This window comes from Anastrepha obliqua, chromosome 4 (genome assembly GCF_027943255.1).
Source record: "Anastrepha obliqua isolate idAnaObli1 chromosome 4, idAnaObli1_1.0, whole genome shotgun sequence".
Classification (NCBI taxonomy): Eukaryota; Metazoa; Arthropoda; class Insecta; order Diptera; family Tephritidae; genus Anastrepha; species Anastrepha obliqua.
Window position 1 is genome coordinate 99309215 of NC_072895.1, and position 24529 is coordinate 99333743.

At 33.4% G+C, this 24529-nt stretch overlaps 1 protein-coding gene across 3 annotated transcripts in view; it reads left to right on the top strand.

Annotated features, from left to right (window-relative positions):
* The first annotated feature begins 1055 nt into the window (after positions 1 to 1055).
* Positions 1056 to 24529, top strand: part of LOC129243880 (E3 ubiquitin-protein ligase goliath) — a 236105-nt gene continuing 212631 nt past the window's right edge. Inside the window, exons 1-2 of one of the 3 annotated variants that reach the window (XM_054881287.1) lie at positions 1056 to 1398; positions 3494 to 4067. The gene's annotated coding sequence lies outside the window, so the exon portion shown is untranslated. The remainder of the gene's footprint in view (positions 1399 to 3493; positions 4068 to 24529) is intronic. The other 2 variants (XM_054881288.1, XM_054881289.1) reach the window with 2 other exon arrangements.

Below are 24529 nucleotides of genomic sequence, written 5' to 3' on the forward strand. Positions count from 1 at the left end.
GTTTTAGTTCTTTTTTCATGACATTTTTCTAGCCTGTTCTAATTAAAAGTAATGTTTATAATTTTGTAAAATTAACATTTTTTAAAAATTAGTTCAATAATTCACTCAGTTTTATTTAGCTTTACTTTTTTTAATATCTGGTCACATTGCCCGAGATTGCAGTTGTTGTTGGTGTTTTTCTGCTTTCAGCAGGCAAATCTCTCTCTCTCGCTGCTGCAGTGTTGCCTAGCTTTGGATATAAAAACGCACTAAAAAGCCCATTTAAAGAAAATAAAATACCAAATTTTTATTGAATTACTTAAAGAACTTTGTATGCGTGACAAATTGTCTTTAAAATGTGCGCTTTTTTAAATAAATGTGTTATAGTTATGTACAGTTTGATGTATGCGTTTTTTTGTTCAAAGAAACTCTTTTATTAAGGGTACGACTTTTTTGCTATATTTGAGGTTATGTAACTAAATAAAGTACTCTTTTTGTAAAAATGTCGTTATGCTTTTTTCAGTATTTTCTGGTATTTTGTTGCTTAGTTTTACAATGAATACATCTCTTGATGCCCTATGTCCCACTGAGGATTGAGAACCGGACGAAACGGTTACACCTCTATGGTTTTATTTCGCATTAAGTAAACTCAAACGCTTTTTAAAATGTGTAAAAAGGTTTTCAATATTAAGAAGAGTTGAAAGAAAAACATTTAATATGCATTAACTTAAAAGTAGCAAAAAATTAAATTTGCACTTTCGAAATATCAAATTTTATAAGAATCAACAAATTTGCATTAGCACTAAAATTTTCTCTTCTGACCTTTTTTAACCTTCTTTTGTTTAAAAAAAAAGAAACAAACACCAAACTTAAAAATTTTCGCATTTTGGGTATAAAAAAACACTAAATTTATTGCAAAGAGCAAATGGTTGGCAACACTGCACAACTCGGCAAACGTGACGTCACGCACTCTCTGAAGGGGCGCAATCTTGTTTCTGTCATTCTTGCATTAACCAGTCGAATGTTGATTTTTCCTCATCACCGTTGAGATGTTGAGCTGTTGAGAGTGCATAGCATTCGTAGTCAGCTAGCCATATAAGCAAGCTGAGACATTGAGGCAGTGACGAGCCAAGCAGCAGTCATTACAATCAGTTGCTTTTGGTATCTACAGCGAGTTGGTGTATTTAGATCGCAAAGCGTTGTCGCGAACTATTTTCCATACAAATTGTAACATTTGTATTGTGTATTGTAATTCATGGTGTGTTTTATTGTAATTCTAATTGGATGTGCGCGCGCGAGTGTGTGTGTGTGAAGCACATAGCACATTAGAATTAATAAAAATAAAATAGCAAAACATTTCGAACATTTTTGAATTCTCTTACCTGTACGAAATACTTGGCGCAGTGCGAAAGTGGAAAGGTAAATTGTATAGAAGGTGAAAATGGGGAATTCGTCTATTAAACAAAAACAAAATATAACAATGTTTATGTAAACTAACGGATGAAACGTAAATAATGGGAAGTAAGAATTTGGGATATTTAATGAAAATAGAACTGTTGTGTTAAGAAATTAAAAAAAAAAACAAGTTTCGTTTGTTTTCAAAAACAGACGCGGAAAATTTTTGTTTGTATTGTTTGTGTCAAAAAGTGTGGTTAGTGTTTGTTAAAGTGACCAAAAAGCCAAAAATAAGAGAAAATAATATATAAACTTTCTTAATGTTCAATTAGGCCCTGGTACTTAAATGCGTACAGATTAACCCTAGCTTGTAAGATGTATAGCGGAGGTTTTTCATAGTAGTTTTTTCCTTCGAAAAAAAAAGAAAAAATCGGTTAAAAAACCAAACCTGTGATAAATATACAAATATAATGATGTAGAATTAAGATTTATATCATATTCTGTAAATTGTGCGATAACATAAATTTTGTAACGTTTTCTACTTAATAAACTCTTATCTAATATATAAATAATATTTATTGTAGAACTTTTGCATTAAAGAAATAGTCCATTTTAACGTTTAATTGCTGCTAGTTATCTGAAAAAAGTGAAAAAAGTTCGTGTTGCATAAAAAGAAGTTTTAAAAATTCTAAGGCAAGGGATTAATGAAAAATATTTAAAAAAATATGAAAAAATGCCGTTGCCGTGAATAAAAATATCGGACATTGGAAATTAAAAAAATTATTATTAATTATTATTGCAAGACAAGAAATAAAAAATAATAAAAATAAAATAAAATTAGATAAACAGTGATAAAGAAGTGAAAAAAATAAAACAGAAATTAAATAATAAAAATTAAAAATAAAAACAAAAAATAAAAATGAAATAAACCAAACTGAAATGACTGAAGCGAAATGAAATACAATTTGAATAAAAAATATCGGACATTAAAAAAAAAAAATTTAACTATTATTGTTGTAAATGCAAGACAAAAAATAAAAAAATAATAAATAAAATAAAAATTTATAAAAAAATAAAGAAGTAAAAAAAATAAAAGTTAAAAAATTAAGTGAAAAAAATAAAACAGAAATTAAATAATAAAAATAAAAAATAAAAACAAAAAATGAAATAAACCAAACTGAAATGACAGAAGCGAAATGAAATACAATTTGAATAAAAATATATCGGACGTTTAAAAAAAAATTTTAACTATTATTGTTGTAAATGCAAGACAAAAAATAAAAAAATAATAAATAAAATAAAATTTTATAAAAAAATAAAGAACTGAAAAAAATAAAATTTAAAAAATTAAGTAATAAAAATAAAAAATAAAATAGACCAAAATGAAACGGGAGAAGCAAAATTAAATATAATTTTGTTGAAATAAAATGAAATTAAGTTAAATTAATCGCAAGTAAGAAGAATCGAAAATTGAAATTTGAGGAAGTTAGCCCAAAACAGCAACAATTATAACTTTAAAAAAGAAAAGTTTAAATTGTTAGAAATAACAATTTTCAAGAAAAAAAAAACAAAAAAAAAACACGCTATTCACAAAGAAATCTATAAAAATAGTAAAAAAATTATAACTTAGGAAGAACTTTCGAAACTATACACCTTTATGCTACCGAAGGTCCCAGCTAAAAACTAATAAACATAAGTAGGCCTATTAAAATTTTCAATTTAGACAAAAAAAAAATCAAAAAACGTTTGCTTGAGTTTACTTATAATTTTATTATTATGTAAGCTTTGAAAAATAAAAAATAAAAATAAAAAATAAATAAAAAAATTAAAAAAAAGATCTTATAAAAATGTCTGAAAATAAAAAATAAATAAAAAAATAAAAAGAAAAATCTTATAAAAATGTCTGAGGATTTGAAGTTTCTTTACTTCTGATGCCAAATATATTTCAAAGCGCAGCTTTTTTCCTATAGAAGATTTGCAACAAAGAGGTCATCAAAGTACAGCTTTTGGCTTCTAACTCCTTTATTTGTAAAATAATAATTATTCTCAGATCTATTTCTCTGCCACCAACAAAAAAAAAGAAGAAATTTGTGAAATGCTAAAATTTCAACTTTTCTAGAGATTTACACGCTTAGTTTTTACTCCTAAAACAGGCTAAATAAATAAAAAAAAATCCACTTTAGGATTTTTAATTATTGGAACTGCTTAGTTAAGCTAAAAAAAAAACTAAAGTCCGACTTGTGCAAGTAAATATCCGGCACATGCCGAGTAAACGTCTCTTGTTTGCAAAGCTGTTATAAATTTCACGGTTAATTAAAATAAAATACAACATTTGAATCAACTGAAAATTTGAAACAAAGCAATATACAAAAAAAACTACAATACATGCAAAAGTTAGCGCCATTTTCGCAAAAAAAAATAAAAAACAAACATCTAACGAATTACACAGTGCAGCGCAGCGGTGTTTTACGCATACCAACCCACAAATCTTATTTTGTTTTGTTTTTGAAAAATCAATAGCGACCAAATCTCAAATCAAAACAAATCCACCAATTCCGTCTGTGTAACACTGAAAGTGCTTCAAAAAGGCAAAAAAAAAAAGCAAAAAGAAAAAACAAACAAACAAATACAAATATAGAATTTATAAGAACAACTGTAAATGGTTTAACATAATAGCAGCTGCTGCATTCAAGGTTAGTACAAAATCTAGTAAATAATTAAAAACCAAAAAATAGAAAGTCTAGTTAAATTTTTGCAATACTCGCACTTACAAGTGTATGAGTTCAGTGAAAGGTGTACAAATGGCAGTTGGGGTAGAACAGGAAGTTGTGAGCGTGAAATTCCTTGACACCAATGCAATTTCTAACGCTGACAGAGCAATAACAATCAAGAATATTATCACCAACAACTTACCCATGAACAACAAATCGCAATGTGGCAGCGCAATGTGTAAAATGCATGTGTGTGCATTTGTATACACACAATTACATTTTTGTTGTTGCCTACCTTCTGTTGGTTGCCAAACATTTTCCTTAGCGATTCTCAATTTTGTTTTTGCTGTCCGCCTTTTCAGTTTTCTTTGCTGCTCCCATTTGTTAATGTGAGTACACCCGCGGTTGTTTGATTTTCCAACACCAATAATCATAGGCATCAACAACAACACAATGGTAACAACAAATGTGTTGATAACACATACCACCGGTCGTTTGGCCACTCACGTGTCGCTCACTTCTTTTGGATTTCTCTCTTGCATGGGCACTCACTGGCTCCCAAAGTGCATGAATACCATATATACGTTCTCACCGTTTAATTGCTTGACTTAGCGGTTATTGGAGTTGGTTTATTTAGTTAGGCGCATGCGTTGCATGCGTTGTTAGTGTACTCGTATATTTGGGACATTGTCAGTGTTGCCATACTTGGTATTTTTTTTAGTAACTTCATTCTGCAAAAGAGAAAAGTCGTCCATTGCAACTGTTGTTGGGTGTCAGGTTAATCGGAAAATACTATTTTTAAGCCATTTCTTTATCGCTTCTCCTATGAACCGACAAACAAATAAATAATCGACGAATTTAAAAAAATTGAATGCAAGTTTCATTAGTTGACGCAAATGCTGTTTAATTTATTCAGGTTCCTCGTTCCATCGACATGGTTATGGTAAATGTGTCCTTTCTCACATCCTATGCATATTCCCTTTGTTGTCTTGTTATTTGCATGAAGGAAAATGTAGAAACATGAAATATTTACCCAAAATCTTCGAATATTTTGAAGGCTTGAAATTGATGTTTGTTGATTTGGTTTTTGTTTTATTTGGAATACATTCCCTTAACAATTTCTTTAAACTCAGAGTATATTTTGCCATAATCGTCGTTTTCTCAACAGACGGTTTTAGTTTACCGGATTTGCTGGAATATCCAGTCTTGGGTTGTCACTTCAACAACACTCCGCAAAAACATACGTGGAGGTTTTTATGCTACTAAGTATAAAAACTTCAGAACAATAATAATTTTTAGTTTCGTTCTTAATCGAATTTGGTCCCTTTCAGTCTTTTATATTCACTATTATATATTATATGCAGCTAAAGCTCTAAAGCTGTTACTGACCGTTGTAAACGAATGTTTTATGCTTAATATACCTACTCTAGGCCTTGGTTTAAGCCTCACTGCAAACATAGAAAACCAGGATGTTTTCTAACAGCGGTCGCCGCTTGATTGGAAATAACAAATCTTTGGTCTATACATTCCCATAAAACTATCTATCTTTTAGAGTCGATAAAAACGGGCCCACTTGTGGGCTACGTTAAGGCGCACTCCACAAATTCGATGAAGCTTAGCCTAAATCTACCTGTGATGTACTCCTATGTATCTGTCACATATTATTATTATAAAAATTATTAATATTTTATTAAATTATTAATATTGCGTCTATGACCTAACATCAGCTAATTTTTAAAAGCATTAAGCGAAGCTAATGTAACTCCATTATGAAATCCAAATTCTTACAAAGCATAATTTTCTAACTAATATTTATTTGTCTACAAAAATTAATGATTGTTCTCTTACTTGGTGAATTGTAACTCTGATGGTTTATTTGAGTATTTCCTGGTAAGAGCGCTGCAGAAAATGTAGAGTTCGCTTGTGTTTCAATAGGAACTCTGGCCATTGTTATTATTGAAAAGTTGTGTGTAAATGTCGTAACTATATTTTTAACGATTATATTTAATGATTGTATGGGTCTCATGAGAGTAATATTTGATTGCGAGTGAGCAAATTAATCTGATACTAAGAAGGCCTAACCCATGTAAAGAGTGCGATAATAGCCATAGTTTTAAGTACGGTTGAGAGAACAAACTTCTCTGTGTAAATCGTGAATACCCGGCTCTTAGTAGATTTGACAGAATCAGCTGTTGAGGTGGCGTAATTATGGAGTTTTGTTTTAAGTTTTTTGTTTACAAAAACATTTTTTAAATTTTTTTTTCTTTTTACTCTCCTTTCTATTATTTTTCTTGTTTGCTTTGACCTAACCTAACATTTGATTCCTTTTGACAAACCGACTATTTTAACATTATCTTCCTATTTTTCGCACACATTTCTTCTCCAAGCACGTTGCCGTAAAGTTACGCTAATTTTCTATTTTAATCTGCTTAATTTTGTATTTTACCATTCTTGGGTGTTGAAAAATTTCACCGGGCATTAAAGCCTGGAGCTTCTTGTGTTGTTGTACTGCAGTTACTTTCAAAATCAACGCCATGTGACAGCTTGTAATCATTTTCAATAGAAACGGGTTTTTTTAATATATTTTTAGAGACCTTGCGTTAATGGTAGTAGGTGCCCTTGTATGTCTGGTAAATGGGGTTTAATACTTTTCCTCATCGTTCTTTAGCTTTGTTTTTTTGAAAGATCAAAGTTCTCTTGGTTAAAATTATGTAACGGGTGGTTAGGTTTCAAGGGCTGGTGTTGATTTTGAATAAAATACAATTTTTTTAGGAAATTATTATCATTTCTCTTTATTATGATAATATTGGTATGGTTCAATTACTTACTCCATCCGATGGTCCAAATTTTCGATGACGCTGAGGCATAATTGAGGTTCTATGCCGTTAATGTGCCGAATTATCTCATCCTTTAGCTCTTGAATTGTTGCTGGCTTATCGATGTACACCTTTCCTTTCAAATAACCCCACAGAAAGAAGTCCAACGGTGTCAAATCACATGATCTTGGCGGCCAATTGACATCGCCGCGACGTGAGATTATTCGGCCAACAAATTTTTCGCGCAAAATAGCCATTGTTTCGTTAGCTGTGTGACAAGTGGCACCGTCCTGTTAAAACCACATATCGTCCACATCCATGTCTTCCAATTCGGCCCATAAAAAGTTCGTTATCATTTCACGATAGCGAACACTATTCACAGTAACTGCCTGACCGGTCTCATTTTGGAAAAAATACGGCCCAATGATGCCGCCGGCCCATAAACCGCACCAAACAGTCACTCTTTGTGGGTGCATTGGTTTTTCGGCAATCACTCTCAAATTATCATTCACCCAAATGCGGCGATTCTGCTTATTGACGAATCCACTGAGGTGAAAATGAAGTGCGCGATATGCATTTTGATTAGAACGTCCGTTTTCATAATAAGCCTGAATAACTTTAACGCGTTACTCGATTGTATATCTTTCTATAGTTTAAATTGAGTTAGTCGGAAATTGAAAAATGTCACATGGAATGCAGAAAAAGACTTGACGTTTAGCTGTCACATTCAACATCGGCCCTTGAAATTGAACCACCCTTTAGATGTAATGTAGCCTCAAATTTGTAGTATAGAACAAGAGTTTATTTTGCTGTAAGCGAGAAGTTATAATATTTGAAAAATTCGGTTTCCCGCATGGACTATTGCCAATAATTGAAAACGGTGGTAACCCTCCTGCGCTTTTGCGCTTCCTGTATTTGTGCCTTTGCTGTGCCTTCTTTCTTGGGATCAATCTTTTTGCTCCAAATTAAGGAATTTTACAAAACAATCTTATGTTATTATTATCAAATTAAAAATTTCCTTTATTTTTGTCCAGCTAAGATGAAGAGTAATAAAAGCAATATGAGAGAGAGAGAGAGAGCAGTCTCACACGTTGGCTAACAACAAACGCGCTGGCGCGCTCTTCAAAACATTTACTTGTATATTTTCTCATATGTTTCGCACAAATAAATTTCATGAATATTTCTTGTGGTGTTATTATGGTTGTATTAAATTTTCGCCAAATATTGTGTTTTATGGAAATTCAAAGCGAAGTGAAACTCGGAGAAGTGCAATATGAAAATGAAGCAATAAATAAATCAAAGGGGTGGAATGGGTTGTGAAAACCAAAAAGTGGTGTAAGGCGATGAAGTGGCAATGAATCAGATACTACTTAACTGTGATAGCAATATTGGCTGAGAGGTAGTGCCAAGTTTGGCCGCCATAAATGTGTGCAGTGTAAATGTGCTTTTATCTACTGGTTAGTTAGTGCGGCATGCAAATTTTTATTTACATACGAGCGACTATTTGAGTGAATATTTATTTTTTGTATATGTTGGTAGTGGCAGTGCACATGCATACACACATAACGTGCGCTGCTGCGTACCCTGTTGGGAAACCGAGAGCACTGAGATGAGTGCGGTAAGGCTGATTGCCTTACATTGGACACATACTCACTAGTTGCAAAGAGATTAAATTTGGAGAGTGGTGCAGTAGGCGGGAAGCACTTGGGGAAAACGGAAATGATATTGCTTTGAACTTGTACATAAGAGGATTATTCTTCCGGTGTATTAAATATGCAGTGATGTCTAATAAGAAAAAGTGTCTAATAAGAAAAAGTCAAAAATCAGTCAGAATACTGCGCTGTGGTCTGTTCTTAGATGCCAACTCTTGCCATCATAAAACATTTTTTATTTAGCAATGACTCGCTGATACCGAACCCGCCCGCTGCTCTACGAAATCACTCGGTTAATGTAAGACAGAACACAACAAAGTTTGTATTATTTGGGTGTCTGGACATTGCACTATTACAGGGGACGAGTTGGCTGATAACTGGCTAATGAAGGCTCTTCAAGCATGCCACTGGGCCCTGAACCCTTTCTAGGTGTGAGTTCTGCATCGGTTCAACTATGGATTAAAGACTGCATGAGATCTACCCATAGCAGACGTTGGTCTGAGAGTTGGGCTGCTGCAGAGTAGGTAAGTGGTTTGTGAAAGAACCAAATTAGCGACCTCTCTCCTAAAACTTAGTAGAAATAACCTGAGAGTACTAGTGGGTGTAATCATAGGTGTAAGCCACTGTAATCAATCTGGGTGTAGTACAATTGTCTTATTCACTGAGTGCTTGGATTTGTCCAACCTCGCACAAATCTAATATCATCTAACCGAACCCGCCTCTAAAATACAAATACTTATAGAGTATGTGAGTATCCCTAAGAGCGCACTGATGTGACTCACAAAAAGAAAACTTGCATTTCGGTAACGTTTCTTCTAACAATGATTGACCGTCGGCAGGCAATAATAAATCTCTGAGTAGATGTTTGGAAAGAAAACTTGTTTATAAGAATTTTCGTCATTCGGGGGCAGTACAGATCCCTCTAACAACCAGCTAAATACCTACTAAAAGTTGTACGCACCAATTGATTATACTACTACCTGATGTCCGAGACTCTGTCTGCGAGTTTTCCAACGCTAATAATAATTTTCATTTGCAGATTACAGAAGAACAAGAAAGAAGAACAACTAAAAAGAAAACAAAAAAATCCGTATCTACAACATTTTTTTGAAAATAATGTATTCGATTTTTCTGCAGCTAAAATTTTTGTTTGTATGCAGATATAAAAGTTGGAATTGGAATTATAGTTATCCGAAAGTTTCCAAGCACTCAAATCACTGAAACCCTCTATTGGGTGTTTGGCCGAGTCCCTCTATCTATATATGATGCGCGTCTTGTTGTTTTTCTATAAATTGAGGCACCTACAGTTTTATGCTGCCTCCGAACGGCAGTTGTTCTTTTTTTTAAGGCGTTTTTTATGGCAGAAACTCACTCGGAGACTTGCTAATGTCAGCCGAGGAGTGACCGCTATTACGTAAACAAATCTTTATCTACCATTTAGTGCTTCACATTCCAGATTTTGAGCCCGGACACTACCGATTGGTAAACAGCAACAAATCCATTCGTCTGCGGCGGCTGCCAAACCAGTTATTTCTGTTAACATTTAATTATTATATCATGCAAGAAAATGGTAGTTCTGTTAAGTAGAAAACTGTTTCTTACCATGTAACTAATATAAAGCGTGGTTAAGTTTTAAGGGCCGGTGTTGATTTTGAATAAAATACAATTTTTTACAAAACTATTATCATTTCTCTTTATTATAATAATATTTGTATGACTCAATTACGTATAAAACAAAATATCGGCCAAACGGCCGCCGCGATCTCGGCGGCACACCTCCATTCGATGGTCCAAATTTTCGTTGACGCTGACGCATAATTGAGGTTCTATACCGTTAATGTGTCGAATTGTCTCAACCTTTAGCTCTTGAATTGTTCCTGGCTTATCGACGTACACCTTTTCTTTCAAATAACCCCAAGGAAAGAAGTCAGCGGTGTGGTTGACGTTAAGGTGTGGTTCACATTCAACATCGGACCTTGAAATTTAACCACCCTATACAACTGTTTTGCGGCTTGGCACAGGCGGCACTGTTTACGCCGACAAAAGAAGAAAAATAGCTTTAATCTATCCAGAGCACTTTTGGGTTGTTGATACCGAAAAGGCTTTAATGATTGCGTGAGCTTATATAAGAAAAAATTAAGATTTATCATGAATATGAAACAAATCGCACCCTAAATACGATTTTTCTAAATATCTCGTCTGTAGCGACCTCTTATTGCGTGACGCGACCAGTTGTATGGGAATAAATTGAAAAAAAAATAGTGAATTTTAATAAAATTTTTAACCACATTTGAAAGAATGAAATTTACTATAACTTTGTTTATTTATTTGTTATTTATTTCCATTTATTTATATACATATAACCTATACCTTTTAAAGCGTAAGATCTCAAACTCCTAAGGATTGAGCTACAACAGCAATTTGGTTAGGTGAAATGATTGAAGTGCCACTCTGGCACTCCGCTCGACAGCTCCAAAGCGCCGTTTTAATAGTGGCAATTTGAACGCCCTTCCAATGTATAATATTTTCTGGCGAAGAAAGCCATTGTAAAACAGACTACTCTCTGATAGGCTTTCAATACTAACTAAACCATCCAACACTCCCTTCGTTTTCATGTTAATCTCTCGAAAGAGCATATTTACTGGATATTCTGTTGGATGATCTGCATTTTCCTGCTGGGTATCCACAAATATACCTACCTATATACATTCATACATACATACGCACACAACTCTCTGTGAGTGCATTGAACCATCTGTCAGTTGGCAAATCTAGTCGACATGCCATATTTAATTTTTGCCATTGCTACTGCCATTAAATATGTATAGACTCGTACCTGCGGGTAAGTTTGTAAGTTCAAAAAATGGCAACAACAAGTGAGTTGGCAACCAGCAAAATACAGCAATATAATGACTGGTATTTGCTAAGCATTTATCTTGTATAAATATTTAATGCAAAAATGTTTTGCACCTCCACCCACTGGCTGGTTACACGCCTTAAATAACTTAGCAACAATTTTGTATATGTATGTAAATTCAGATGTGAGACCTGAGCAAATGCTTTTACGAATACATTAACACATTAGTGTGCCTTATATACATATATATATATGCATGTATGTTTGTATGTATGTTTGTTTGTATGTTTGTTTGTATGTATGTATGTATGTAATGATTGCACGTAATTTTACATATCACCTTATCATTGCTCAGTCTTCATTTATCTGCAATTGCATTTTCCGCTTGAGCTGCGACAAACCGTACAAATCTGCTTTAATCTTTTAATTACTTCACTGTTTTCTTCAATTTGCGCTTTTTTAACTCATTATGAGTGCCTACTTTGCTGCTATGCGTGTATGAGTGTACAGTTATAAATACTGAAATTTGGTTGTTGTACTCTAACAATGCTAATACTAAAGCGCTGCAATTAGCCACATATATAGTTACATACTCGTATATGTGAGACTACAGTGCTAGAGCGAATAGAGTATAAAAAAGTCGCGAAAATATTTTATATATATTTTTTATCTTGATTTTTTTAATATTTTTATATTATTTTTTTCTTAATTTTTTTAATTATAAGTTTTTTTTTAATCTTTGTTTTTTGTGTAGTTAAACTTTTTTCAATTTTTCTTCATTTTTTTAATTATTATTTTTTACAATTTTTTTTATACTTTCCGTAATTTTTTTTTTTACGTTTTCAATTTTTCTTAATTTTTGTAATTTTTATTTGTTTTTATTTTTATACTTTTTGTAATTTGTTTTTTTTTTTTGTTTAGTAAAACGTGTTTTTAATTTTTCTTAATTTTTGTTATAATTTTTTAATGATTTTTTTTTTTAAGTTTTTTAATATGTGTTTTTTTATAATTTTTTGAATTTAATTTTTGTTTAGTTAATTTTTTTTTTAAATTTTTGCTTTATTTTTTTTTAACTTAAACTTTTTTGTAATTAATCTTTTTATATTTTCATAACTTTTTCTCTAAAAGCGCATCTAAAAAATCAACTTCTCATAACTGTACCATCAAATTTTAAAAAATAATAAACTTTCGTTTTCCTCTTTTAATAATTTTTTTTTTTTAATTTTTTTTTTATACTTTTTGTAATTTGTTTTTTGTTTAGTAAAACGTGTTTTTAATTTTTCTTAATTTTTGTAATAATTTTTTTATTTATTTTTGTTTTTAAGTTTTTTAATTATGTGTTTTTTTATAAGTTTTTAAATTTAATTTTTGTTAGTTAATTTTTTTTTTCAATTTTTGCTTAATTTTTTTAACTTAAATTTTTTTGTAATTAATTTTTTCATATTTTCATAACTTTTTCTCTAAAAGCGCATCTAAAAAATCAACTTCTCATAACTGTACGATCAAATTTTCAAAAATTGCAAACTTTAAACAAAATTTTGTTTTTTTATATTTTTTGCATAAAGGCTAGGCCTATGCAGTGAATCTCGAATTCTGCGCATAAAAACATTCGAAATTTAAGAAATTTACATTTGTCTCGTTTACCACTGTTACCTGAAATGTCTGGGCATACCTCCACGACGGCCCCGCTTACCTTACCAGAATGGCACAAATTTTATATCTGACCACGAACTGCCGCCCCAGTAGTGGCACATAAAAGTTGCTTGCAAATGCTTTTAGTAAGACAAGATCAATAATAACCGGTTTGATTTGCCCAATTTTCATTAAAATTTCAAATTTTTTAGTCAGAAACTTCGTAACCTATGCAATTTTAGTATAAATAATCAAGTGCAAGTTTCAATTGGCTCAAAATTCGCCTGATTTTTGATGTTTTTTTTCGTTGAGGTGTTGCGCATTTTCTCCATATAACGAATTCACAATATTTATTTATTCATCAAATCCTCATCTTGATCATTGGAAATCTAGCTTGCGCTTATCACAATAGGAACTAGTGACCTTGGCTTTCGATTGGAAGCCGAATATGCTCAAGAAATCAAGCGATCTTTTATCACATCTTGCTTTGGATCAAGGTGAACATTTATTTAGGGTTATTATAGAAATGCTCCTGGATTCACCAAGTCGAGTAGTGTGATATTTTTCTTTTTCTTAAGGAATGCCAGAATATCCCTTTTTGCAAGGGCGCAAAGTTAATCAACCAAATTTGTTTTGAATAACTTTTGAATATATAAAAAATTTTGTTTTGAGTGATGGAAATCTTTATTTTGACCTTTACGCGTTCCATTGCTTGTCTGTTTGTATACTGCAGCAGTCAAGTTCAATTATAAATCTTCCGGTAGGGTGATTAATTTTGCGCCACTGTGCATAAATGCCTCCTCTAAGTTTAGCAGTTGTAGCAAATGCCCTAGCAAAGGCCAGAACGTGATCTATCCACCATATTTGTGAAGTGGAGAGAGAGTTTCTATTTGCCTAACAAACCGTCTGTTCCATATCTGTTTTTGTGAGCTTAGCGATTGTCTAAATGCCGCAAAGTTTAAGGAGAAACAAATTTTAGTCCCTCTATGTGCCGGATGTTTAGAGTAGCGTCAGAGTCTCTCTTTCTCTTTAAGTTATTCTCTATAAATTCTAAACCATATTTGCTCTTTTGAGCTCAGCGATTGCAGAAAACGTTCCAAAATCTAAACAAAACTTGATTGTAGACTGCTCACCATATCTGTAGAGTCAGTTTGATAATAGTCCAAGAATGATAGATTAAAAGATTGCGACATCTATGAGAATATTTCTGGCTGCGACGTAACAGTTCGATACAAGAGCTATAAACTACTAGGTTTGGTCATTCGAAGCAAAATTGTGAGAGTAACTTCGGTTGCCACTTCACCGGGAATTCGGCAGCAGAGTTTTGTCCACTCATATCACACACATATTCACACACTCGTGCAATCAGTTGTTGTGCAGACAGCAACAAAATAAAGTGAGTGAAGACTCTGTTGTTTTTTTTTCGAATAACACCAACCAAGGCAAATTCATTATAGTCCGGGAGCCAGGGGTCATTTTGATCTCATCATTTCATGCCGACTGATTTTAATACTGAAGGCAGACGCCATCCAATGGATGACGAAACCAACCGTCAGCTGGTGCAGTAGCGGTGGGTACGTGCGTGGGATGCTAAGAAACGTATCGAAAAAAAATTTCTACCAACTCATTTAATACCGGCTGAAATTTTTTTTGTGTATTGCTGACATTTAATAGAATAAGAAAAAAATAGTCAGCTGCGCCGTAGAGGGGGGAAAATTCGTCAGCTGAACAGGCGAACTTGTAAAAAAAAATTGAAAAGTAAAACTACTTAATGCCGATTGAAATTTTTTGACATAATTTTGGACACATATAAAAATATAATAATGATGGTCAGCTGCGTTTATAGGGGTGGGCAGACCGTCAGCCGAAGCAAGAATGTATCATTGCGTTCATACATCTCGGCGGCGCGCGGACTTTTCAATGCTACGACTGACGTCTTTTCCCCCAGCGGAGAAACAGCTGACTATTATTTTTCCATTTTCATTTACTACATATAATATTTGAAAATTTCAATCGGCATAAAGTAGTTTTACTTTTCAATTTTTTTTACAAGTTCACCTGTTCAGCTGACGTGTTTTCCCCTCTCTACCGCGCAGCTGACTATTTTTTTTATTCTACTAAATGTCAACAATACATGAAAAAAATTTCAGCCGGTATAAAATGAGTTGGTAGAAATTGTTTATTGACACATTTCGTACCCGACCACAATCACACCCACCGCGGGTGCGTCAGCTGACGTTCACTTTCGTTACTCATGAAAGCTAAATCACAAGTATAGTCAAGAACTTAACGGTATAAAAACGCAGTCCAAAATCGACCCCTGGCTCCCGCACTATTAAAGGTGGTGGCCCTAGGTCAACAACAATATTTTGTACATTTGATTGTCAAAGAAAAGTAAAGACAAAGTAGAAAACAAAGGATGAATTCGCCTTGTTTCACGCTTTGTGACACGACGAAAGAAAAAAATAAATCAACTGATTTACCGATTCCACCTTTCATAGATTTGCCTTCGCACCAACAAAAAATTTCAGTGTTTTCGTAAAACAAAAATCGCTTTCATGATCCCAATTACAGCAGAAATCATCTGGTTCCCTCAAAATCGCCGAGAGCAGATTAGTGCTCTGCTGTCTGTACATCGTGTGTTCGATAAATCTGCCCCTTAATTACAATAATGAAAACATTTCCCCACCTACATCGTATGCCAACTCAATAGCTGATTCCGTTAAATTTACTCAGAGTGGCATAGCGGTCACCGGCTTTTGTATTCTCTGCAACGTGATAACAACCTTGTATTACGGCAGAAGGGAATGAATGAAATAATATTTAAGTTCAGTTTATTCTCGTCTCAATTTTCTATTTTCTATTTGTTTATTTGTTTTTATTAGTTTGCTTGTCAGAGATTTAATAAATTTGTTTACATAATTTCTGAACCTATTGTAATCTCGTTTATTTGAAAATTAATTTACATCTTATTACTTCACATTCGCTTATCACATTTTTGCCTCTACTCTCCAGGTATGTATGTAGCTCTTATGTAGACATAACTACAGCATCTGTATGTGCGACATTTAATTGGAAAAAGTCACAAACATTTCAATTAGTCTTATTCATGTAAGCACATGGCAAATTAATTTGCAAAATTAATACTAATTAAATTATATTAACGACACTATGACATAATTTTTGTTTCTTTTGTGATTACTACTCACGCGTATAACCGAATAAATCTAGACGAAAACGAACATTCAGTAGACAACAAAATTCAAATCACAAAAATCAATAGCACTTTGTTGATAATTTTTTGCTCTCGCAATGAGTTCATCTTACATACTCATATTCGTGTGCTTGGCTTGGGTTGCTGCTGTTGGCAGTCATACAATACGTTTTGATTGCAATACGATTGACTTTGTGCTTCAGCATTCCTACATACATTCGTTTCGACGAATACGAATTTTGATGTTCCCAGTGGCGCTATCAATTGATTAACCGGGCCAGGCCGGTCAATCACCAACAAGTCAGTCAGCTAGAAAGTCAACAAACCGGCCATCACCAGCCGAATTGTCTGTCATGTGCAAGTATGGGTAAATGTGTGTGTGTGTGCGCGCTATGACAAATGACCAGTCAGTAAATGATGATTTTCGCAAGTGATAAGTTTTAAAATATATACATACATATGTACATACATACATACATACATACACGCAAGCATACGTAGTAACGTACACAAATCAAAACTAAAAATAAAATCAAACAGAAAACTATTTAATTGTAACCGGTTGGCGTATACAGGCTGGTAAAAAAGTAAATGCCCAGCTGCGCTTGACTTTTGCAATTAATTGAGTGAAAATCTGTGTCGGTTGTAAATATAAGATTTAAATGGATTTACAAGCAGATGGATGGAATGTGCAAATAAATTGATTAAAATATATACTCGTATATTTTTAAGTGTCTAGTAAAGCGAAATCTATTGGATTGGCTGTAGAGTTCGTTAATTTTGCATGAAATTAATTTGATACTTTATTGCATTTTTGATGAGCCTTATTTAATTAAATATTGGAAGTTATATATAAAGGGTGGTTAAGTTTCAAGGGCCGGTGTTGATTTTGAATAAAATACATTTTTTTTAAGAAATTATTATCATTTCTCTTTATTATGATAATACTGGTGTGGCTCAATTACGCATAGAACAAAATATCGGTCAAATGGCTGCCGCGGTCTCGGCGGCACACCTCCATTCGATGGTCCAAATTTTCGATGACGCTGAGGCATAATTGTGGTTCTATGCCGTTAATGTGTCGAATTATCTCATCCTTTAGCTCTTGAATTATTGCTGCCTTATCGACGTACACCTTTTCTTTCAAATAACCCCAAAGAAAGAAGTCCAACGGTGTCAAATCACATGATTTTGGCGGTCAATTGACATCGCCGCGACGTGAGATTATTCGGCCATCAAAATTTTTCGCGCAAAAGAGCCATTGTTTCGTTAGCTGTGTGACAAGTGGCACCGTCCTGTTGAAACCACATATCGTCCACATCCATATCTTCCAATTCGGGCCACAAAAAGTTCGTTATCATCTCACGGTAGCGAACACTATTCACAGTAACTGCCTGACCGGCCTCATTTTGGAAAAAATACGGCCCAATGATGCCGTCGGCCCATAGACCGCACCAAACAGTCAGTTTTTGTGGGTGCATTGGTTTTTCGGCAATCACTCTTGGATTATCATTCGCCCAAATGCGGCAGTTCTGCTTATTGACGAATCCACTGAGGTGAAAATGTGCCTCATCACTGAAGATGGTTTTCTTCGAAAATTGGTCATTCACTGTAGCCATTTCCTGCCACCATTCTGACCATTGACGACGCTTGAAGTTGCCAATTGCACCTTGTAAGCGTGTAAATGCAAGTCTTTATGCATAATCTTCATCAACGACGAGCGGGAGAGGTGCAATTGTGGGGCACGACGACGAGTTGAGGTGGACGGCTCTCCAACCACACTATCGCGAACAGCAGCAATATTTTCTGCAGTCCCGGCTGTACGAGCATGCACTGGTGTTTTCACATCTTCTACAGACCCGGTTTGCTCAAATTTTTGCACAATTTTTCCGATTTTACGCACATTTGAACGACTAAATTGACCGAAAAAATCACGAAGTGCGCGATATGCATTTTTTATTTGAACGCCCGTTTTCATAATAAGCCTGAATAACTTTAACGCGTTACTCGATTGTATATCTTTCCATAGTTCAAATTGAGTTAGTCTGAAATTGAAAAATGTTTAATGAAATGCAGAAAGAAACTTGAGGTTTAGGTGTGGTTCACATTCAACACCGGCCCTTAAAATTTAACCACCCTTTATATAATTGGGACTTACCCCCGGTTTGAATGTTTGGCCGAGCTTCTCTTCCTATTTTTGGATATTATTGGTTAATCTTGGCTTGGTTCATTTTTGGGTAAATTTATCTTTCCATCAGTTTTACTTCAAGAGCTTTTGAGCTGTCAGCCATCAGCTGTTTCAAGTGTCAGCTCTCAGCTGTTTCAAGTGTCAGGTATCAGCTGTTTCAAGCGCAATTTTTAGACCTCTCCGTAGTTCAACTTTGCTACTGAATAATTGCAAGTTTTGGAATATAAACCCAAGACTGTATGGTTAATGCATCAAAACTGCAAAACTCATTTTGCTCGACATGTAAAAGACGCATGCGATGCCACACCGAAACTTGACACCCTTTCTGTGCATCAATACCAGCCGCTGTAATTAAATTGTTTGCTTGCATGCCATAAATTGTTGATTTTAAAAATTAATACAATAAATACAAATACAAGTAGTTTGCTCAGATAACGGCCTCTCATACTCGTAGGTCTGTTCATCTCATTTAATCGTTAAAGGGAGCTTTGCTAAGGTATTTCTATAATAACTTTAAAGTGCCTGCTAATTCCAAGCTTGGCTAGTGAGGTTTACTAAACATCTCGATAAATTCCTGCTAATATGAAGAAGCTCTTCAATTCTTGTCGTTTTCTCAAGTGAAAAAGATAAATTTATAGAATAAAATGAGAAAGTTAAATTTACCAGCTTCGAACTTTGCTAGTGAGCTTTATTAATTGAGTAGTTAAACTATTCTTTCATTTAAAGTGCAGTTTAATCATGTAAATTTTTTCGCAGCTGACAAAGATAAATGTGCAAGTACTGAAACTAAGGTTGGTAATGTCTGTGAGTAAAACTAGGTGCTCTTTATTTAATTTTATTTTACTTCTCTTAATTAATTTCACTTTACTTTAGTTCACATTAAAGTTAACTACACTTCTCAAAGCTCCCACTTACTAACCGAAAGATTTCAGAAATAAGAAATAAACTCTGATTTTCTGCTTGGTGAAGTGTTTTCACTCCTCTTTATTTTACTAAAAATTGTTATATTATTATGAACTGTAAGGGGAACCCTTTATTGGTTCTTTGGCCGAGCTGGTCCTTCTGTTCATCGTGCGCGTCTTGATGGTTTTCTGCAAATGAAGGAAGCTATAGTTTTATGCCGCCTCCGAACGGCCAATAGTTTTTATAGTTTTGCCAGTTTTATAGTTTTTTATGAGGAGATTTTTCATAGCCTGCCGGGGGGCGACCGCATTTAGAAAACTTTTTTCTACCATTTGGTGTTTCGTGCCCGGAGTTTTAGGTCTGGGCGCTACCGAAGGGTAGTCATGGGTCAATGCATTCCGGCTACGATGGCCGTGGCTAAATTAGCAAACTTTTAAATTTGTATGCGAATATTTATGTACATATATTCGTCGGATATTCCAAAAATAAATTTTTTTCCTCACAAATTTATTGGAGCCCTATTTCTATTAATTTTGCGACCACAACTGCTGTGACATGGGTTGGTGCATTGTCGTGGTGGAAAAGAAAAGTCACTCGACTTCCGCGATCAAACGAATGCCAAACACAAAGAAATAGTCCGATCTGGCGGAAACTTAGTGTGTGCTCTTCTAGAAGATGCTACTAACGAAACATAACCTCGATACGCGCTGGTAGTGTCATTTCTTTGATTTTGCACGTACTTTTCAAAGGACCCTTGTATAATTTTTCTTTTATTTAATGTTGGCCTGTGTCACTAGCACTTTAACAGTTACGATTGAGTTTGAATTTAAATCTAAATTTGGTATAAATTCATCGATATTATTATAAAACAACTCGTTTTTTATTTTCTCCTCACAAGTACCTGAAAAATTGTACCAAAAATAAAAAAAATTAGTACACTTTTTTCTTGGTTTTTTAATTTTCATTTGTTTTTTTTATTTTTCTGTTCTTCAGAGTTATTTTAAAAATGATTAACATTTATTTAATTTTGGTTATTATAAGAAATATGTAAATTCTCTTTTTTTTGAATAAAGCTGGGGTATCATTTTCCGGTCCCTAGTAATTGGAAGTTAAAGGAGAAAATTTAATAATCGCCTTAGAGAGCTTTTTTATTATTTAATTCGCCAGCAGAACCTTTTTTGTGTGTTGCATTTCGCATTGCCTGTCAAGAGATGTCTAGCCGAGTGGAGTATCCCAACACTGGGATCTCTCTGCATTATTTGCTGAAGCTTACAGTGCACAATTTCTGTTTCCTAAAGTCAAGTGGTCACTGAACAATAGTTGAAGCCGTTGAAGCAGTAAAAGAAAATGCAGTACTCGTTTTAAAAGAAATGGACTTCCAGCACTGTTTCGAAAAATGAAAAATTAGCATTGGGAGCATTCAACATGATTCCGCTGCAGCCCATTAGGCAAAAACCACCCAGTAGTGGCTAAAAAACAATACTCCTGGGTTCATAGCCGCAGAAGATTGGCCGTCTGGAAGTCCAGATTTGAATACATTTGACTACAGTTTTTGATCAGAATTAGAGAACATGTCCTGTTGAAGATCTCGCAGAAATTTGGAGATTCTCAAACAATCTTTGGTTCGTGCAGCGACCCCACTATCCATCATGGAAACCGTGCGTGCTGCAATAGCTGAATGGCCTAATCGTTTGAAGGCTTGTGTAAAAGCAAATGGGGACCATTCCGAATGAAAATTTAAAAATTAATTTTTAACATGATTAAAAAAAATTATTAAAAAAGAATTACTAAAAAAAAATATTAAAAAGAAAATATTAAAAAACAATTATTAAAAAAGAATTATTAGAAAAAAATATTATAAAAGAATTAAAAAAATTATAAAAAAAAATAAAAAAATATTAAAAAAAATTATTAAACGAGTATTATTAAAAAAGAATTATTAAAAAAAAAAAAAAATATTAAAAAGAAAATATTTAAAAACAATTATTAAAAAAGAATTATTAAAAAAAATTATTATAAAAGAATTAAAACACAATATTAAAAAAAAAAATATTAAAAAAAAATTATTAAACGAGAATTATTGAAAAAGAATTATTAAAAAAAAATAAATATTAAAAAAAAAAGATACAATATTAAAAAAAAAATTATTAAAAAAAAAAATATTTAAAAAAAATTATTAAATAAAAATTATTAAACAAAAATATTAAAAAAAGTATTAAAAAAAAGTATTAAAAAAAATTATTAATATAAAAAAACATATTAAAAAAAATTATTAAAAAACAATTAAAAAAAATATAAAAAAAAAAATTTTTTTAAAATTATTAAAAAAGAATTATTAAAAAAAAGTATTAAAAAAAAGATATTAAAAAAAATTATTCAAAAAAAGTTATTTAAAATTATTAAAATTTATTAAAAGAAAGTATTATAATTTCATACCTATTTATAACGGACTTCACTTGTAAGAGAACTTATGACAGGACTAAGTACATCCCTCTTCGTTGCAGGTATAAAGAAGAGATGCGTATTGAATATTGATATTTGGAATAAATAAATATGCATGAAATGACAGTACATGAAATTGAAATTGAAATTTGAAAAGGTCGAGCCAAGGAGCACCAGCAGATTTGGTGGCTCCTAAAACACTTAGGCTAAAAAGCCCATTGTATTTAAAGCTCTGGAAAGGGGGTAGATAGTCAGGGAGGGAAGGAGACAAGTATCAGAGAAAGAGATAGGAAAGGATAGAGACAGAGATACAGATAGTTAGTCCTGTGAGAATTTTCCAGATTCTTTTGCAAATCTGTAAATATCCTCCAGTTTTAGAGAACGAATATTACTCATTCTTACGACATCGCAACCCAAAACTCGCAGCCGTGCTCTAGCAAAGGCAGGTCACTCACAGAGAAAGTGCTCAGTGCTATGCGCCTCCTCCAAGCATGACAGGCACACTGGGTCCTCAATGATTCCAAAGGTGGTCATATGCTGACCCCTTGGGTTGTGTCCTGTAATGATACCGACCATCAACCGAATGTCTTTTCTTCTAAGTTTTAGTAGAAAGTTTGACAGTTTTCAGTTCGGACTTGTCACAAAACACTTTGCAGTTCTGCAGCGTTCTAGACCGGACCATCGCTCTTCCCGCTCCATCTCCTCTCGATTATCCATTCGGCTTATTTCATTCTTGGACCCATGCATTCTGGATTGTTTTATTGTTCATGCAATGGAAATTTGACACCGAATTTCTTTCCAAATGAAACTGTGGGTGTCAGGTCGTCTTCAGTTGCCAAAAACAGTGGATACTGCTCCGACAGCAATTTGAAGATTTCTCTGCGTCTCGAAGTTCCATCTTCGTGCCAGAAACCATATTTATGGAGTCTACACATTGCTTTTATGGCTTCCTGTTGTATCTAAAGATCCAGGGGGAGCAAATCAAGCATAGCATTTAGGGCATCACTAGAGGTTGTACTCATAGCACCCGTGATGTATAAACATACACTTTTTTGCAGCCTGTATAGTTCCCTGATTGTGGACTTAACCATGCTCCGTCGCCACCAGACCACAGAAGCGTAAGGGATGATTGCTGTGTATATCCATAGGACCACAGCAGGTTTCAGTACATAGAATGTTTCATAGTGTCAATCGTGTGCTTCAATAGCCACACCTCGTATGTACGAGTAGCTCAAATAAAAGCGAAAAATTTTCCATCTCATTTAGCAGTGCATTCGCTTCCCTTTATTCATATATATTTACTTTCAATGATAATTATATTTTTGTATAAATCTGCAATTGTTTTCTTATCTTCCCGACGCTCTCAACTTTCTAAGCCATAGACACACATTCATTAAAAAAAAAACAAATACTTTGTTGTGATTGCACAAAACAGTTATTAACTCATTAGCCAATTGTCGCCACTCAAATATGTAAATTAAGTAATTGTGTTTGAATTATTTAAGAGTTTGAAAGAATATTCACATACCCGTCCATACGTATGTGTGCAAGTACGTGCTAGTCATGTGTCGTAATTGCGCGCGGTGAGATGCGAGAGAGATGCCCTAATTGGGCACCTAATTGATAAGAGTCTGGAAGATGTTAAATAACACTGTGGAACAAATTCAGGTTAGCAAAAGTTAGGTCCATTCTGAGAGTGGCGGGTGAAAATAGAGGCGAAATTAGAAGACCCGTATCGCGGCGTTTGTTTATGTTAGTTCGAATTTTTTTTTAATCGGCCTTCGAAGTTTGCAGTCAAATGCCGATTTTCAGTATATTGTTTATATGGTTTTTTGGCTATAACTCGTCGACTAATTGATATTTTTTCAATCTGTAAAAGCCAAATTATTGCTAGAGCCCTGTGTAATAATTACAATTTTTGAAAAAATTGATTTCGAAAATTTTTATGGTACTTATGAGGCAAAATGTTGGAAAAATTATTTTTTTTTCATGTTTTTTGAAAATATTTTCAACAAAACTAAGTCTTTTTTACATTTTGTGTGGTCTATAATATGCTTCTCAGTTTCTTAAATAAATGTAATTTGAAAAAAAATTGTCTTAGTCGACAATTTGCGCTTTAGGCATACAGTCATAATACAAAACTTGCGTTTTTTGAGCTTAATATTAATTTATTTCTCATTTTTTATTTACCAATTTTGTTCAGTGTTGGTTTTGAAGAAACATAGAAAAAGAAAATATAAAAATATGGAAAAAATATAATTTTGAAATGTTAATAATGAAAAGTTTTAAGTAGAAAAATAAAATAAATTAAATTAATAATTTGGCCAGCTGCCGTTTAGCAGGCGGCTGTGGATCAACATCACTGCTCTCTCTAATGTCTTGGTCATCGTCATCATCATCAGAGAGATCGATTATTTCGTCCAACAGATATTCTGGATTTTCATCTGTGTCTTCCCCTTCTTCCTCTGTTTCCTCGTCTTCCTCTTCTTCAAAGGTGTTTTTATACCACCAACAAATTTCAGCGAGTATCGCATCTGGAGATTTCTTTCCTCTGTACCTGAAACGAAAATAGTTTTCAATCGTTAACATGTTTAAATTGTGCACTCTGACCAAGATATTAGAAAAATCTAGGAATTCAAAATATGCACACTCTATAGTTACCTTATTTCAAATGGAAGCGCAGTTTGGTGATGACGTTCGCCTTGCTCATCAGATTCAGTTGGCAACTGTTGAGCGAGTT